The sequence below is a fragment of the Mustela nigripes genome, chromosome 3 (assembly GCF_022355385.1).
Source record: "Mustela nigripes isolate SB6536 chromosome 3, MUSNIG.SB6536, whole genome shotgun sequence".
NCBI lineage: Eukaryota > Metazoa > Chordata > Mammalia > Carnivora > Mustelidae > Mustela > Mustela nigripes.
In genome coordinates, this window is record NC_081559.1 from 165,133,615 (window position 1) to 165,151,927 (window position 18,313).

An 18,313-nucleotide genomic window follows, 5' to 3' on the forward strand; every position below is an offset into this window, starting at 1 on the left:
TGGTCCCTCAGGAGCCTCAGCTCTGGGGAGGCTACACCTTATGCCATTTTTCTCCTTTTATACCCAGACTTTTGAAGATAAAATAAAGTTTCAAGGATCATTTTTTATTAAGTTTCAAGTGTCTGATGAGAGAAAAACAAAAGAAATGGTGTGTAGTAGTAAGAGATTCTCAGACCTCTAGAGTCTGATGGAAGATACAACCCTTCTCCTTGCTCTACTTTTTCTCTCTATGTAATTTCGAGCAAGTGTCTTTCCTTCCCGATCATGATTTTGTTCTCTGTAAAACTGAAATAATAGCAAATGTTACATAATTTTTGCTAAGAGTTGATATTGTTATCCTTCCCATTTTATAGCTGAGAATGCTGGGACATAGAGATGTACAATGATTTATCAGGGTTCACCCAGCTGGCACATGTCTGAACTATTTTGAAGCAAGGCAACCTCACTGCAGAGTTTGTACTGATATTCACTATACCATCGTGCTTTTTCCATGGGATATTTCCCTTTGATGATTGTTGTAAAGATTAACTACATCTTTCTAGCAATTCTATGGCATGGCTTTTGGAGCTTTAATTATGTTTTGTTTTAATCTCATCTTTACTCCCAAACTCCAAACCACATTTGAGGCACATCTGAGTCTTCTCTTCATACCCATTATTCATGAGACTTCAGATATGCAGATTAATGCATGCTCTGGTGTTGAGATCCTGAAGGCAAGCAAAACACTTCTGATGGTTTTCCATTACTGGTGATCACAGTGGATTTAGGTAGATGCAAAGACAAGCTTAAGTATATGAGGATGTGTGATTTAAAAGGACAGTTATATATATATATATATATATATATATATATATATATATATACTGTTTATTACTGCTACTCATACTAATTTACCTTCAAATTTACTATAGTATAGTTTTGTATAATAGACCCTCACAAAAAGATATTTTTAGAAAGTTATGATTTCAAATTTTGGCTTTACATAGCTTCAATCTAGCCATTGCAAACACTGTCTATTCTCTCTCCAGTGCTTTTTCTATTTTTTTTTATTTTAGGGGGATTATTTTTCTATTTTTCTGGATCAGTCTTTGAATAGAATCTTTAACAGGTGTAGGTTTCCTTTATTTTTATCTTTTGGTAAGATTCTATGTAAATTACAAATATTACCTGTATTTATAGATCTTATAACCCAGGGTCTGATCTGGTGAATTTATATTCTATGCAATAGCTAAATGAATGTTGGAATGTTGCCATTATGTTGTAATCTCCCTACCCCTTGGTCCTTCCAAGCTAGTTATTTCTCCTCCATGTTTAGGGACCTTTTGAATTTGGAATGAAAAATGTAAGATTAACCAATTTCTTTCAACTTAAAATACTTCAGAAAATTGCTCAAAATTGAGAAAGTATCCCCCTTATTTTCTTGCTTCACATAGAAAACTAAAGTGCCGTTATAATATTTGCAAAGTAAATCTTGGAAAATCTGCTACAAATGTCAAGATTCCATTTTACATTGATCTATAAGGCAAAGTTATGTTTTTTAGCATGGGGGTAAAAGAGCGAATCAGACAGAATCCTTGAAGTAGATCCTAACCTAAAGAAAAGAGAACTTTTCTGTTTAATAGGGAACTATGTGGATTTAGGCCTTTGCTTTCTTAGATCCAAACAAGAGCTATGGAGTCAGAATTTTTCCTCCTAATTATTCTTTCACAAGACATTTTTTCTTTTGTCTAAAGTCTCTTTTTGTCTCTTTAGACAAAAAGTCAGCAGAGTTAGCATCAGTGACAGATTATTTTAAGTTTTAGGCTTTGTGGGACAGAGGTTATTCATTATTTACAATTTTCTATATGGTTTCTGATTGTTTCCTTCTACTATTGAACAGATAACATTTATTTAGTTACTTAAAAAATGGTCACCTATTGAGTAAATTATTTGAACAGTAAAAATTAAGACAGAGTATACATAGAGTCTAAATTTCATATATGTTTTCATATTAGAGATATAAAAGGAATTCAATGAAAAAATTGCCAATTTTCACTCTGGCTTACCAAGATAGTAGATTTCTTCTTTATTATTTTTTTTTCTTAAATTGGATCATCCAGCCCTAGGTTGAATTGTGTTTGTCTTCAAATAAGACTATATACCTTCATCAAACAAACATTCTATTTTTTTATAGAATTAGCAAAAGTACAGAAAAACTTGCCTTTTTAGGCATTTTGGAATAAGTTATTATGGTAGTCTTCCCAGTTAATGAAAATTAAATGTACTGAATGCTCTCCATTTTCCTAAATGCAAATGTTGAATGTGCAGGCAAACCTGCAAGGTGTATGTTTGTGTGTATTACAGAAGAGGTTTTATATATCTATGTATATATGTACATATATGTATAGATATATATGTATATGTACATATATACATATATATGCAAAGTATGGCCAGAAAAAATAATGAAAATACTATTTAGTTTTCCAATTTCATTATTCAATAATAGTGTGACAATCAAGGAAAACCAGCTTTGACAAAAAAAAAAAAGAAAGAAAGAAAAGACTAGTTTTAGGCTGGAGTATATTGTCAAGACCAAGTTACAAACTTCTGAAAAACAGGAATTATAATGGAATCGCTGCTACAACCTTAAGTATAACGGTGTGAGCTGTACTGCTATTATTTACTATGGTAACATAATAAAAGACAGCACTGTTTGGGCCATTATCCTCACTGCTCTCTTTTCAGTATAAATCATTATATTTATTATCTGTCTTCTTGTATAGGGGGTCATGAGAAAGGCCAATCGAAAGCTGAAGAAACCTACTTTTCTAAAAGAAATTGGGCCTATTTCTAATTCCTTTTCTTTATCAAATACAAGAGAATAGACACTTTTTTTGTGAAAAATTGTTTCATGTAAGATTAAAGTACAGATTATTGGTGAGAAAATGACATTCACTTTTTGGCATCTTGTAGATCCCGGGGAGATATTGCCAGTTTCCCTCTGATATTTTTACCTTTCTTCTTTGGGGAATGTGTTTCCTGGCAGGTTTTGAGCAGAGGATGCTAGAGCTTTTATTCTGTTTTGGGAACTTGTGTTATTATTTATTGATTGATAACTAAAGCTATGATACTAGTGAAAAAGCTCTTTCTGTGTGAATTTTATGTAAACATCACAAATAGGTATCTTTTACAGCTTTTTTCCTTCCTTTGCAGAATTCCTGCAAAATAGATTTGTTTTTTCTTGCTTGAATAATCATCTAGGCTTATTAACTGAAATATTTAATCATTCTTTACTTATAAAAATTCCAGAAAAATGTGATCCAACTTTACTAATACTTTGATTGCATATTGCTTGAATTAATAATATGATCGCATATTGCTTGAATTAATAATTTAGTTGCATATTGCTCCAATTTGTCAAGCCCAGATCCCCACTGTGAACATATATAACTTTCCATGGGATGACAGGGTCTCTATTTTCAACTCTCAGATGGGCAGTCATGAGTTGGCAGCATCTGGATATAAGGTTTAGAGTACTGAGTGTATGGGGGATTAAAGGCTGAGAATGAATGGTGGGAATATCTAGAGACAGCTTCAGGGTCCCTTTCTTACTTCCAGGAAAAAGAAGAGTGAATATAAAATATAGCTGAAATAATTTTGTTTGGATGGAAGCTGAATCTCACACCAAACTACTTCTAACCCACATAGGACATATAGGTGGGAATGTGATGATGACTTGTATAAGAAAGGAATATTACTATTCACATAACCAATTACTCATTATAGAGAGCTCCAGTGTTATGAACACTTGGGAGACACAAATTTGGAGGCACTTTTCCCACCACACCAAGAGCAGGGCTCCTTTCCTATAAATACAACATGCTACCAACTCTGGCCAATTTATAAGTGCTGGCTCAGAGCAAATTATGCCTATGCCTTAGCCTATGTCCATGTATCCTGGAATATGGAAAAACAAAAAAAGAGTAAATAAGCCACATTAAAAAAAAAAAAGAGAGAGAGCAAATTTTAAGCTCTCCTCCTCTTTTCTGTTAGTTTTTCTCAAGTGCACCAAAGCCCTGACAACTTATTTACTACAGGTAATTATTATCTAGCAAAGTTATTTTCGAATGTCTCCATTTTATTTCCAAAAGATGCATCTTGAGGCATAAATAAAAACAGGTACCTGGGACACAACCATGACAGGTTTTGAAGGCATGGATGTGACCCTAGATGGGCTTGTGAGTATCTGCTCTGTGGCCCTGAGGATTAATGACTGGTGCATTTTCCCAGGAGAATTATAACATTAGCACAGTTGTTAATGTTCTAATTGTGATGTCATGAAAGAGCAAGACTACATCACAACCCCATTTTCCTGGAGGTGGTATGAAATCTGTTACTAGATGAGAGGTCCTGCTCCCTTTTGATAGGTCAGTCTTGATTTAATTTAAATCTAAATACTGGTTGCTGAGAATGCTTTTAAATGATATCAGCACTTAGACTTTACCCAAAACCAACTGAGTAAAAGTCTCTAGAGTGTGGAATTCAGGCATTGACACTCCCCTCCTCATACTCACTCCAGTGTGACACAGAGCCTGTGCCTAGGTTGTGCCATTTAGTTGACTACAGACTAACACAAATTTGTAACTTCGCTTTGCATCTATTAATTTTGTTGTCTGTAATGGGAGCTTCTTGACAGACACACCCTTCCCCACCTTTCCCCCCCAAATGCTGTGTTTTTATCTAACTCCTACTCATTTCCAGGTTTCAGTCATCATCTTGTCATTGCATCAGTAAACCTAGAACACACCCATACATTGACCCCCAAGCCTGGGTTATATGTGTCTTCAGGGCACCGAGCTTATTAGCATTCCATTGCATAGAAATTGACCTTTGCTTATGTTCCTCCCACCAGGACTGGGTGCTCTGGATGAATTTGAAGGTCTTGCCCATCATTGTAATTGAAAACCCTGCCCAGTTTTCTTGGTACTTCTCTGTTCCATGAATTTCAGTATCTAGTCCTGAGTCTTATGACACAATGATATCAAAGTAAATGTATTGTAACAATTTACCACAAATGTTTTGGTGAATTTTAAATTGGGCATAATAATGACAAGAAAAAGAGGTAGTTTGAGTATTTCCTAGGTTCTAACAACAGTAAGTTGCATGTCATATCTTATTTAATCTCATAGTGATCCTTGGAAGTAGATGTTTTTATCCCCATTTTACTAAAGTAGAAACTAAATCTCAGAGATTAATTGCTCAAGGTCATCCACCTGGTAGGTGGTAAAATTAGTACTTAAACCTAGATCTTTCTCAGACCCTTATGCATACTCTTAACTACCACCAGGCTGTCATTACTTTGAGAAACAGATGAAATTAGACTGTCTGTGCTTTTGACACTCCAAGGTGTGTAGAGAAAGAACCCTGGGCTTTTGGGGAACCATGCCTAACAAACAAGATAAAGGGTTCCAGCAATTCCAAAGGAAAGTGAAGTTGATATAAATCCTGCCCTAGGGAAATGGGCCTCTCTACTAGGACCATTTCCTGAAGAGTTTTCATTCCTCTTAGGCCAGTTTCCCAATGCTCTACATAAGCTGTGTCATCAGATTTCTCACTAAGGACTTTAGTTCACGTCCAATCCAGTAGCATAGTCTAAGTGCACACACAGGATGGTGGCCTGCCTACAAGTTGTGTGTCTTATAGCAATTCAGTGATAGTAAATTTACACTCCATTTGACAGTAGCTCTTTGTAGAAGAGGATAAAATGTACATGCATGCCTTCCTCCCTTCTTCCTGGAGCATAGCTCTATGGATGCTTTCCTATAATAAACATACCAGGATTTTTTAAATTTTATGTTAAATTAAATTTATAGTATGTTCTGTTTTCTTCAAGGAAAAGGTAATTTATTAAAACATGTTTTGGAGGTGTGATGAGTCAATATTAAAACTGATGACACAAGGTTATTATCACTTTGACAACTTTGCTTAATTCAGTAAATATTCCTCTGCATAGTAAACATTGGCCACAAAGCCTGTGGTTAATACAAAGTAGGTAGATTGATTGACAAATGGAGTCTGGAGATCCAGGACTCTATGAGTTTATAGATCAGTAGTTTGCTGATAACTAGTGGTGAAGTGGGGTGGGAACACTGATGTGATCTTTAATAGTTAAGTCAATTAAAAAAATGTTAATTGATAAAATATTGCTTCAGAACAGGCTTTTAGACAGACTTGCTAATATATTCAATGGCTTTTTGTTACAGAAGAAAAAAAAATGTGATGGTTAGTAAGAAAGCATTTAAAAAGACTGAATTTGCTCAACAGATAGCTTTATTTATTAGAAGCTTGTGGTTGAAATAAAATTTCCAATGATGTGATTCTACATTGATTTTAAAAGTATTTTTTATTAAGAAAGAAGACCTTAAAGAAGAGGGTTAAGAAAATGTTATCTTAGGCTATCTGTTATTATCTGAAAGTATGTCAATAGTATACACTTCAAAAGAATTGATGGAAAATGCTTATCAGCAGATAATGAAGCCAAATAGATTGTTTTTGACAATATGAGGAATACATTTCTTGGCAAGGTTTTAAAGTATAGACATGAGGGTCATTTTTATGGCTGCTTTTGATGACATTCGTCATTGCTGAATATCTAGATTTTAAAATACTGTGTGTTTTTGTATGGAGAGAATTGCTAGGTAGAGTATATTGTGTTTAAATTAGCTTTGACGGCACATTCATGCACAAGTATAGAATCTGTGTTATTATTTTAATATGTGGTCATTTTCCTGCAACTTACACTCGCTTGTGCTTTATTTTTCTTGTTTATAAGGACTTTTTTAATGCCGCAAGTAGTAGGCTTATTTGGATATCTTAACTCCATCTATTTACTTACAAATATATGATTTAAAAGATTATTATTCACTGAGTAGTGTTGTTAATTTGTCAAGTTAAATCACATGTTTATACAAAAACTACGTATTTGAGATATGATCTATTTGAATATTTTTAGTCCATCACTAAATTTTTATTGTAATTTAATTTTGAAAAGAGCATAAACAAAATTTCAAAGAAGACAAACAGGGTAACATCTGATTAGGAATTACTACTTTGGGAAGCTTAATTATATAAATGTATGTATACATGGGAAGTAGTAATATCTTCCGTAATATCTGTTTTCTATATTATTATCTAATGTATAAAACAGTTATTTGTACAGTGTGTGAAAAAGCTGGGTGGGTCACTGAAAAGTGGGTCATCTGTGGAGAGCAGCCTTGAATTTATTCATTGCTGGATCAAAGCCTGTTATAGAAGCGCTTTTCAGAAATATGGAAAGTGATTATTAATGATAACATAAATCATTCAAAGGAAGTAGCAGAGGTATGAGTCTTAAAAAATGCACAACTGTGTAGACAGTAAGTGCTTTATTGAATGTCAGTCTGAGATTGGCAAGTGGGCTGCAAAATGAGTTGACTTTATGGTTGTAGGTCATGGAGTCATCCACCTTCTGATGCACCATTCATTAGATGAGATTCTTAAAGAAATCTCAATACCTGCTCACTGGAGCAGAAATACATGAGATTTTGAAGCTCTTGTTTTATACATGTTGTAGAAACCTTTAGAAATGCTGAACCTTGTGCTATTTTTTCACTCTGAATTGTAAAAACTGGTCAAATTGGTCAAGCATCTTCTATGCTCAACATTCCACTAGATGGAATGAAGGATCCAACAATGAAGAAGGCAGCTCTGGCCTCATGGCCTCATAACTTAAGGAGATCAGACAGGAACAACCTAAAGCAGCACACAGTGTATGTCGTATCTTAGATGTACAAAGAGGGGCTATTGGGATACATTTCACCTGGAGAGATCAGGAAAGATTTCCTAACGAAAGTGTGAATAAGCAAAGAGTCAAAGATAGGGATGAACAATGGGGAAAAGAGGTTCTAGACAGAGAGATTTTAAGTAGAAATGTCAAGAGTGTAGCACTTTCTCAGGAAGAAGCAGGGAGTTGGTTGAGCTAAAAGTGAAAAGTGTGGAAGGAAGATATACTAAATTGGATGTATGTGTCTCAAACCATACTTCGCCAAAGCTTTGATATGTAGGATCCATTTGTAAAAACTGTGCCCATCTCTAAGACTTAGAGTAAGTGGGTTGTTGTCTATGAAGCTTTCTCCTCAGAAGACACCCAGAAAATGTAAAAAACATTGAGTCTGCCCTGCAAATGGAGAGCATATGTGCATGAATGCAGAATAATCATTATTGACACTGATAATTTCTTTATAAGATGTTATTTAATCCTTAGGTGTTACCCAAATGACTTTATGCAAAAATAGTGGTTAGTCCTTACCAAGCCTTTCTTCCAGTAAGAGGTTTGAGTCCTTTTTAGCCAAAAGCAGTGTAGTTTATTTTAGCACAACTTAGACCTCTCCCCTTGGTCTTGTTGAAAACATTAATTTTCTGTTGGTCATTTGCCATGGTAGTTCTTTACTATTTCTACCATTGTGTGTTGTTTTCTCTCTACCTCCAGCTTAAAGTATTATTAACATTCCCTTTTGGGGGTCCATTTTGGCTCAGTGTTAATTAGGAGTTTTTGCTTCTTTCTCCTGATCATAGAGAACAAGTGAGTTTGGGTATGTGCCAGCAGTTAAAGCCAGACAAACTTTCAGCCATTTTGGTGACAACTCACCTAGCAATAGCAATATGAATGGTTTTCTGGCTGAATGCTTTTAGCCAAATCCCACACTATAAAAATAAAAGATGTTGGTATCATTGGTGTATAACCATTCTTCTCCTTATATACAACCCATTTTCAATAGGATATTTGTACATCTCTGCATATATGTACTATTTCCTTTGTGGATTGTCTGCAGCAATATTTTTATACCTGACTGTATTCCTGTTCCCACCCTGGCTTCTCTCAGCTTTAATTGTTGAGTGTAAATAAACTTATTTTTATTCATCACAAAGTTGACTATAACTATGCCAGGCCCTGTGTGACACAAAACTGATTTTCAGCCAGTATGGGAAGATGTCCATGATAGTTGTTAAAATCCTGTCTGAGTAACCTGCTCACTCCAGCCGTTTTTCAGCCATTTTATACACTTCCCTTGGAATTCAGTCTCCCTATGGTTCACACTGGGCACATAGCAATAATATTCTAGATCCCTGCTCTAACAACTAGGCCAGGCCTTGGTGCTGATGGGTTAGTGTCCCTGCCATGTTGTTAGTTAACTATTTTAAACATCTCCCTGGACATACAAATAGAACATGGTCTCTGTTCTTAAATCACTCATATTCTTGGAGAGTAAACAGTGTATTATATATACAGTATATATAATTACCAAACAGTGTGCTTTAAATATTTACATTTGTACACATCTATTTTATCTGTCACCACAAGAAAGTTTATACAAGAAAAAAATCCATTTAAAATAAACACCTTAGAAAGTTAGTAAGAAGTGATACAATTTTATTCTTATGTATAGGCATAATTTAAAAATGGATATTCCTTAGCTATCACAAGAGAAAATATTATAGTAATTACATAAAATAATAGAGTAAAGAAGCCAAAGCATACTGACCAAAGACATCAAAACACAAAAAATCCAGCAGGATAAGAAATAAGGAACTATGGATTTACAAACAACCAAAAATGCAATTGTAACTCTTTGCTTATCAGTAATTAAACATAAATGGATTAAATTATCAAATCAAAAGACATAGAATGGTTAAATGAATAAAAAACAAGATCTAACAACATGTTGCTAACCAGAAATTTAAATACTTTAGCTTTAAAGACACATACACACTGAGGATGAAGAAATAGAAAAGACATTTCAAGCAAATGACAACCAAAAAAAGCAGGGATAGCTATAGTTCTGTCAGACTAAATAGACTTTAAACTAAAATTGGCAAAAAGAGACAAAGAAGGCTATTATATAATATTAAAGATGTCAGTACATCAAGAAGGTACAACAGTTATAAATATTAATGGATCAAAGAAGAGTTTAAAGGGAAAATACAAAAAATATTCTTATAAAAAAATGGAAACAACATATCAGAAGTTATAAGCTATAAAAGGCAACAAAAGCATTTCTGAGAAGGAATTTCATAGCAATAAATGCCAACCTTAAAAAGCAGGAAAGATCATTAAAAAAGAAAACAAGAAAGAGCCTAACTGAATGACCTAGAACTGTGCTCTAAGGAACTGTGCTCTAAGAAAAAGAAGAACGAACTGAGCCCAAAGTTAGCAGAAGAAAAAAATCATAATAATTAGAGCAGAAATAAATGAAATAGAGAAGTGAAAAGCAATAGAAAGGATTAACCAAACTAAGAGTTGGTTTTTAAAATGCTAAACAAAATTGGCAAACCCTTAGCCAGACTAACCAAGGGAAAAAGAGAAAAGATCCAAATCAACATAATTATAAATAAAAAAGGAAATACTACAACAAAAAGAACAGAAATTCAAAGGATCATAAGAGGCTACTATGAAAAACTATATGCCAAAAACTGAGACAGTCAAAAAAAAATGGAAAATTCTTAGAACATTCAAGATTGAATCAGGAAGAAACAGAAAATCTGGAAAAAAAAAAAAAAAAAGGACAATTGCTAATAGGGAGATTGAATCAGTAGTAAAAAATCTTCCAAGAAAGAAAAACCCAAGACCAGATGGCTTCACTGGTGAATTTTGCCAAGCATTTAAAGAACTAACACCAATCCTCAACTCTTTTTTAGAAAATCAAAGAGGAAGGAATACTCCCAAATTTATTTCATAAGATCAACATTATTCTGATACCAAAATGAGAAAAGGACACTACTAGAAAGAAAACTACCAGCCAGTATATCTGATGAATATGAATGCAAAAATTCTCAATAAAATACTGGAAAACCGAATTCAGCCGCACATTAAAAGGACCATTCACCATGATCAAGTAGAATTTATCCGTGAGATGCAAGTATGGTTCAACATATGCAACATAGCCAAATCATCAATGTGATATACTACATTAATAAAATGAAAGAAAAGAAACATATGACTGTTTCCATAGATGCAGGAAAAGCACCGAACAAATGTCAACATCCATTTTGTGATAAAAATGTAACAAATTTGGCATAGAAGGAACATATCTCAACATAATAAAGACCATACCTAACAAGCTTACAGCTAACATTATACTCAATGGTGAAAAAATGAAAACGTATCCTTTAAAATCAGGAACAGGTCATAGATGTCCATTCTCACCACTTCTATTCAACATAATACTGGAAGTCCTGGCTAGAACAATGAGGCAAGAAAAAGCATTAGATGTGAAAACAAAGAAATTTGCAAGTGATATAATTTTATATCCAAAAAATCTTGAAGAGTCAACCAAAAAATTGTTGGATTTAATCAAGAATTTAATAAAGTTGTAGGATCAGAATTAACACTCAAAAATCAGTAGTGTTTCTATACTAAGAACAAATTTTTTTAAATTTTATTTTATTATTTTTTTTCGGTGTTCCAAAATTCATTGTTTATGCACCACACCCAGTGCTCCATGCAATATGTGCCCTCCATAATATCCACCACCAGGCTCACCCAACCCCAGACCCCTCCCCTCCAAAATCCTCAGTTTGTTTCTCAGAGTCCACAGTCTCTCCCCACCCTCCGATTTCCCCCCATTCACTTCTCCTCTCCATCTCTCAATGTCTTCTGTGTTATTCCTTATGCTCCACATGTAAGCGAAACCATATGATAATTGTCTCTTTCTGCTTGATTTATTTCACTCAGCATAATCTCTTCCAGTCCCATCCATGTTGATACAAAAGTTGGGTATTCATCCTTTCTGATGGAGGCATAATACTCCATTGTATATATTAAAAAGATATAAATTGATCCTATTTACAATAGCATCAAAACCAATAAAATACTTAGCAATAAATTTAACTAAAAAGAGGAAAGATCTCTATTCTGAAAACTATAAGACACTGATGAAAGAAATTGAAGCCACAAATGGAAACTATCTAAAGATGTGTTCATGTATTAGAAGAATTAATATTATCATATGAATACTACCAAAAACCACTATAGGTTCAATGCAATCTCTATGAAGATTCCAATGGCATTTTTTTTTTTTTAACGCAGAAGTAGAAAAAGAACTCCTAAAATTTATATGGAACAGCAGAAGACCCCCAAATACCCAAGAAATCCTGAGAAAGAAAAACAAAGCCTGAGGCATCACACTTCCTGATTTCAAACTATACTATAATCATCAAATGAGTATGGTAATGGCATAAAAACAGAGAAATAGATCAATGGAACAGAATTGAGAGCCCCAAATAGACCCAAGTATATATGGCCAACTAATACTTATAAGGGAGACAAGAATACTCAATGAAAAAAAAATCTTCAATAAATGGTGCTGAAATAATTGGATATTCACATGTAAAAGAATGAAACTGGACCCACATTTTACACCACTGACAAAAATTAACTCACAATGGATTAAAGACTTTAATGTAAGATCTGAAACCATGAAACTCCTAGAAGAAAAATATAGAATAAAGCTCCCTGACAAGGATTGTGGTAATGATTTTTTTTTTTTTTTTTTTTTTTTTTGGATATGGCACCTAAAGCACAAGCAACAAAATAAACAAGCAGGACTAATTCAAACAAGAAAGAAAGAAAGCAAGCAAGAATGAAAGAAAGAAAGGAAGGAAGGAAGGAAAAGAAAAGAAAGAATCCATAAAGTGAAAAGAAATTCCCTACAGAATGGGTAAAATATTTGCAAATTATATATCTGATATGGCATTAGTATGCAAAATATATAAAGAACACATACAACTCAATTGCACAAAAAATTTAACCCAATTTAAAAATGGACAAAGGACCTAAATAAACATTTCTCTAAAGATGATATGCAAAAGCCCAACAGGTACATGGAAAGATGCTCAACATCACTAGTTATTAGAGAAATGCAAATTAAAACAGCAAAATATCAACTCATACCTGTTAGAACGGCTATCACTAAAGACAAGAGATAACAAATGCTGGCATTAATGTAGAGAAAAACCACTGTGCTCTGTGGGTGGGACTGTAAGTTAATATAACCAGTATGGGAAAAGGTGTAGGGGATCCTTGAAATAGTAAAAATAGAACTACCATATGATTCTGCAATCCCACTTCTGGGAACCTAACCAAAGGAAACAAAATTACTAATTCAAAAAGATAACTGCACCCCCATGTTCATAGCAATATTATTTACAATAGTCAATCTAAGTGTCCATCAATGGATGAATGGATAAAAAAGTTTGGAATATAAATACAATATAATGTTATTGAGCCATAAAAAATAGACAATCCTAACATTTGTGACAACATGGAGGGATATTGAATGCATCATGCTAAGTAAAATAAGTCAGACTGAGAAAGACAAGTACTATATGATCTCATTTATTTGTGGAATCTAAGAAAACAAAAACAAAAATCTAACCAACCAACAAAACCAAAACAAGAGACATAGGAAAAGAGGTCAGATTTGTAGTTATCCAAGGCAAAGGATAGAGGAAGGGGAACTGGAGGAAAGTAGTCAGTAAGTACACACACTTCCAGTTATAAGATAAATCAGTCTTAGGGGTGTAATGTGCCACAGGGTGACTATAGCTTACACTGCTGTAGGATATACAGGAAAGCTGTTAAGAGAATAAATTCTAAGAGTTCTCACCAAAAGAGAAATTTTTTCCTTTATTCTTTCTTTTTTTTTTTTTCATTGTACTTATAGAAGATGGATGGTGGCTGAACCTACTGTGGTAATCCTTTCACAATATATGTAAATTAAAGCATTATTCTGTACACCTAAAATGTATGTAGTCATATATATCAATTATTTCACAGTAAAACTAGAAATAAAAAGGGACTCAATACTATGTGAATCTTTTAAAAATAAAAATATCATCCAGCCTCTTTTAAATACAGTGGGACACATTTTAAACTTAAATTCAGGTGACATATCCCACAATTAAAGGTTTTTTGTTTTGTTTTGTTTTGTTTTGTTTTGTTTGACAGAGAGATCACAAGTAGGCAGAGAGGCAGGCAGAGAGAAAGAGAGCCTGATGTGGGGCTCGATCGCAGGACCCTGAGATCATGACCTGAGCTGAAGGCAGAGGCTTAACCCACTGAGCCACCCAGGTGCCCCCATATCCCACAGTTAAATTATATCACCTCGAATGGGTAAACTGCCTCTAATAAAGCTGGATATTAACAGACTGTGGGCTCCTTGAGCTCCGACACAAGTCTATTCATATTCGTTTTCTTAGTGGAATCCATTCTCCATCTTCAGAAAATGCTACTCAAATTTCTGGTTCCAATTAGCCCATGAATTTGGTAAGTCCATGGACAGCAGTGATATGTAGGGGTTCACTCTTTCATTTTTTGTTTTTTGAACTAAAACTAGATTCAAAATGCCCAAGATATTTGATATTTTCTAATGCTTTCACAATAAATCAAATATATTTACAGAACAGGAATTCTGTGTTAATCAAAGATAAAGTAACATAAACAATTAATGATTTGTTTTTGTTACACTCTCCTTTTATAAAAGAGAAGGAGGTTCTAAAAAACAGCTGTGAATTTCAGGCTTTAAGTACAAAACAAAGATATAATTTCTAAGGATTCTAGATTAGGATAGTTTCAGACCCAACTCCTAATGCGTGAACTGCAATATTATAGTTAGAATTGCTATTTATCAGGTGATTCAATCCCATTTGATCTTAAGATTTTGTTTGTTGTTTTTGTTTTTCACAGTACAGCAGGAAAGCAAACTGACTTATTTTAGAAATATGTTTAAAAAGTGAAGATTGAAAAAGCAATGGTTTTCCCTTCATCTTATATTAACTAGAAAATAAATGGAACACAGAACTTTCACTCTCTGATGTTCTGAATATTCGAGGTCTAATACCTTATCAAACTGTTACACTACATTTATGTAAAATTTGAATGAAGCATTCCTACATATAGTATCTCATTCTATGTAAACTTTATTATTCCCATGATACAGGTTTCATTTGTATTGCTTTACAGGTGAATGTAACAAAAGACAAAGGATTCTATGGACTTGACCAAGGTCTCAAGATGCAGGACTGGAATCTAATTCTCCTGATTTTTGAGGCTTTTAGGGATGGGATTGTAGTAGGTGGAGGGTAGAGTACTTGTTTCAGTCACTAAACAAGGGCAAATATCACTATAATAATGGTCTTTGATTAAATTTCTTCAAAATTGGGGCACCTGGGTGGTTCAGTCATTAGGCATCTGCCTTTGTCTCAGGTCATGATCCCAGGATACTGGGATCGAGCCCCACCTCAGGCTCCTTGCTCAGTGGAGAGTCTGCATCTCCCTCTCCCACTCCCCCTGCTTGTGTTCCTTCTCTCTGTCTAAAAAAATAAATGAAATCTTAAAAAAATTTTTTTCAAAAATTAAAAATTATATAAGATCCATTCTTAAAAATTTATTTTTAAAATGTGAGAATTAGGGGCGCCTGGGTGGCTCAGTGGGTTGAGGCCTCTGCCTTCGGCTCGGGTCATGATCCCAGCGTCCTGGATGGAGCCCCAAGTCGGGCTCTCTGCTCATCAGGGAGCCTGCTTCCTCCTCTCTCTCTGCCTGCCTCTCTGCTTACTTGTGGTCTCTGTCTGTCAAATAAATAAATAAAATCTTTAAAAAAAAATGTGAGAATTAACCAAAACATAGATTGTTACAATAGCGATTAGCATGCTATTATCAAATAAAAAACAAAGAAACAAAAAAACCAGAACTGCCTAATCTTTACATTTATAAGATTCTGGATAAGTTTTGTGGCCTGCTTCGGGTGCTTACTTCTGCAATACCAGCCAACTGCTCACAATGTGCTTAAACCATGCAAATGCATCACAAATCATCCTAAATATAGAAAATGCATTTGCATCTTCCATTAACCAAAAGTCTGGGAAAATAGTGTAATTCGGCATCCTGGAGGTGATGAAGAACAAACAGGTCCCAGAGAGATGTTTATGAGCTTCTCATGAATGCCCACAATACTCAAGAATGAACTGCTCTTTTCATTCAGAAACATTGCACTCTTACATGTACTGGGCTCAGCCAACATGTCTTCAGAAAATTATTCCTTTGGGTCCAACCAATGTTTATTGAGCAACTACAGTGTACCAGAGATTGGGTTGCAGAGATGCAAAGATGAAGTAGGAAACCTATGCTTTCCCTTAAGTAATTTAGACATTTTCTAGTGCCTAGAGATCCTTTGCTTGAGAATCTAAGATTATTATTTTCTAAATTATTTAAACTTTTGCTTACAGTGTGACTTTTTTATATTATGGGTAGGAAAATGTCACACATGATTGGTTTTGGTTCAATAATTTAATCATGGTCCAGTTTCTATAAACAAATTCTTTTTATTTCTAATGCTTCAATATTTTAAGAATTAATAAAATAAAATGTTTTGAGTTTTTAAAAATGGAACTCAATACATTAGCTATTTTGCAATTTCTCCAAATAGTTTAAACAGATATTTAAAACGTCTCATTCATTTTTCTTTCAAGTTTCCCATTCTTCGGAAGCAATAATGAATATCACTAAAAGGATCTCTCTTTCCTCTTTCTTTGTGTGTGTGTATATATAGCAAATAATTCAATGATTTTAATTCTGAAGCTGGTGAGATCATGTCCTGTTTTCCTTCTGGCCTAAAGGTGCCTTTCATAGCCTTTCATTTTCATATTGACTTTCCCCAGGACCTAGTTGGAGGTTCAATCAGTGAAATAAAATTACATTACAATTATTTCTTAGAGAAATATGACAGCTAGAATTTTTATGTTAATTAATCTTTGGTTTTTTATTATTGTGTGACTACCTATCATAAATTTCCTTGTAATTCAGTTTTAGTACATTCTATAAATTATTTTAGTTTATTCCAGCATTAACCTGACTTGCAAATGGTTAAATTTGCAGAGCCTTTCATGCTCTAAAACCCAGTATGCTCTATATTAACATCTGAAGGAATGGTTTTGATATTCAGAAATAATTGTAATAGCAAGAATAAACCACAACTCACTGAATTCGTGGTCAGATTATATTCTCGTTATCATGTTAGATTCTATGTAAGTAAATTAGTACATCTTAAACATGACGAATAATAATTCACAAACATACTGATACTTCCCTCGGACTCGGACTGAAGAACAAACAGGTCGCTGCTGTTCTAGTCAAGCGTCTGCAGCCACATGAGGAAGCTCCTGCTTCCTCACCTGCATACCCAGTTAAACACCATCTGTTTCCTGTTTTAATGTGATATCTCATAGTTTTTCCAAACCTTTCACATCAGTAAGCACAATCCTAATAGACAGTTAACATGAATTAAGAAGCGTGTTTTCACTAAAACTGTGTTCTAGCTTTCTGTCTCTCTTTCTTATTTTCCGAAATGTGTTAACACTGCACTAGCTGCTCCAAACTACTTCAACAGTGTGAAATTCCCCAGATTAACCGAGGTTATTTACAGTGTATTGATCAGACTCTGGTGTTCAGGTGCTGGGTGATGGGCAGTGCAGAGGCACACATGCCTCAAAAAAAAAAGCTGGAATTTTAAGTTATGTGTGGGAGGAAGAAATATCCCCCCTCATCTTGCCACCTTCTCTAATAGCTATAGCCTCCCTGCTCATCCCTCCCGTCTCCATTGCCTTCCCACATGGAATTATCAAAATTATGAATGTCCGAGCAACCAGATCAGTTGTGAATCTACTTTATGTATGCTCTTTATGGTTGTTACTGTTTTCATTTGTAACACCTTGACTGGCTGAAGTCAAATCAATCAGTTAATGATGCACATTTTGGTTTCCCATAAATTATGGATAATAAACGTGTTTCCCTTGGAAAAGTGGTTTGAGTCTTATGGAATAAATGAATACAGTGATGTGCAAAAGACTCTAACCTTTAATAGATTTCCAAGCATCTTCTTGCCTTCCATTCTTACAAGAATGTGTGCTAATGATTTTATTCTTGGACCTTTGTTAGCCAAGAAGCTTACTGGTTAAGTCATTATGGAGCCTTTTGAATGTAAGTTGAATATGAATTTGAATATGAATTGTTTATGAACGTCAGACACATTGCTAGTATGGAAGACATATAATGGGATTTGTCTTTCTCAAACTTTGGCATCAAAATGACCCAAATATGTTAGTTAAAACACAGAATTCTGGGCCCTACATTCACCCAGAGTTTCTGATCTGATAGTTGCATCATGAAACCCAATAATTTGTATTTGCAACAAGTTTGTTGGGGAGGCTGTCACAATTGGGCCCAGGACCACACTTTGGG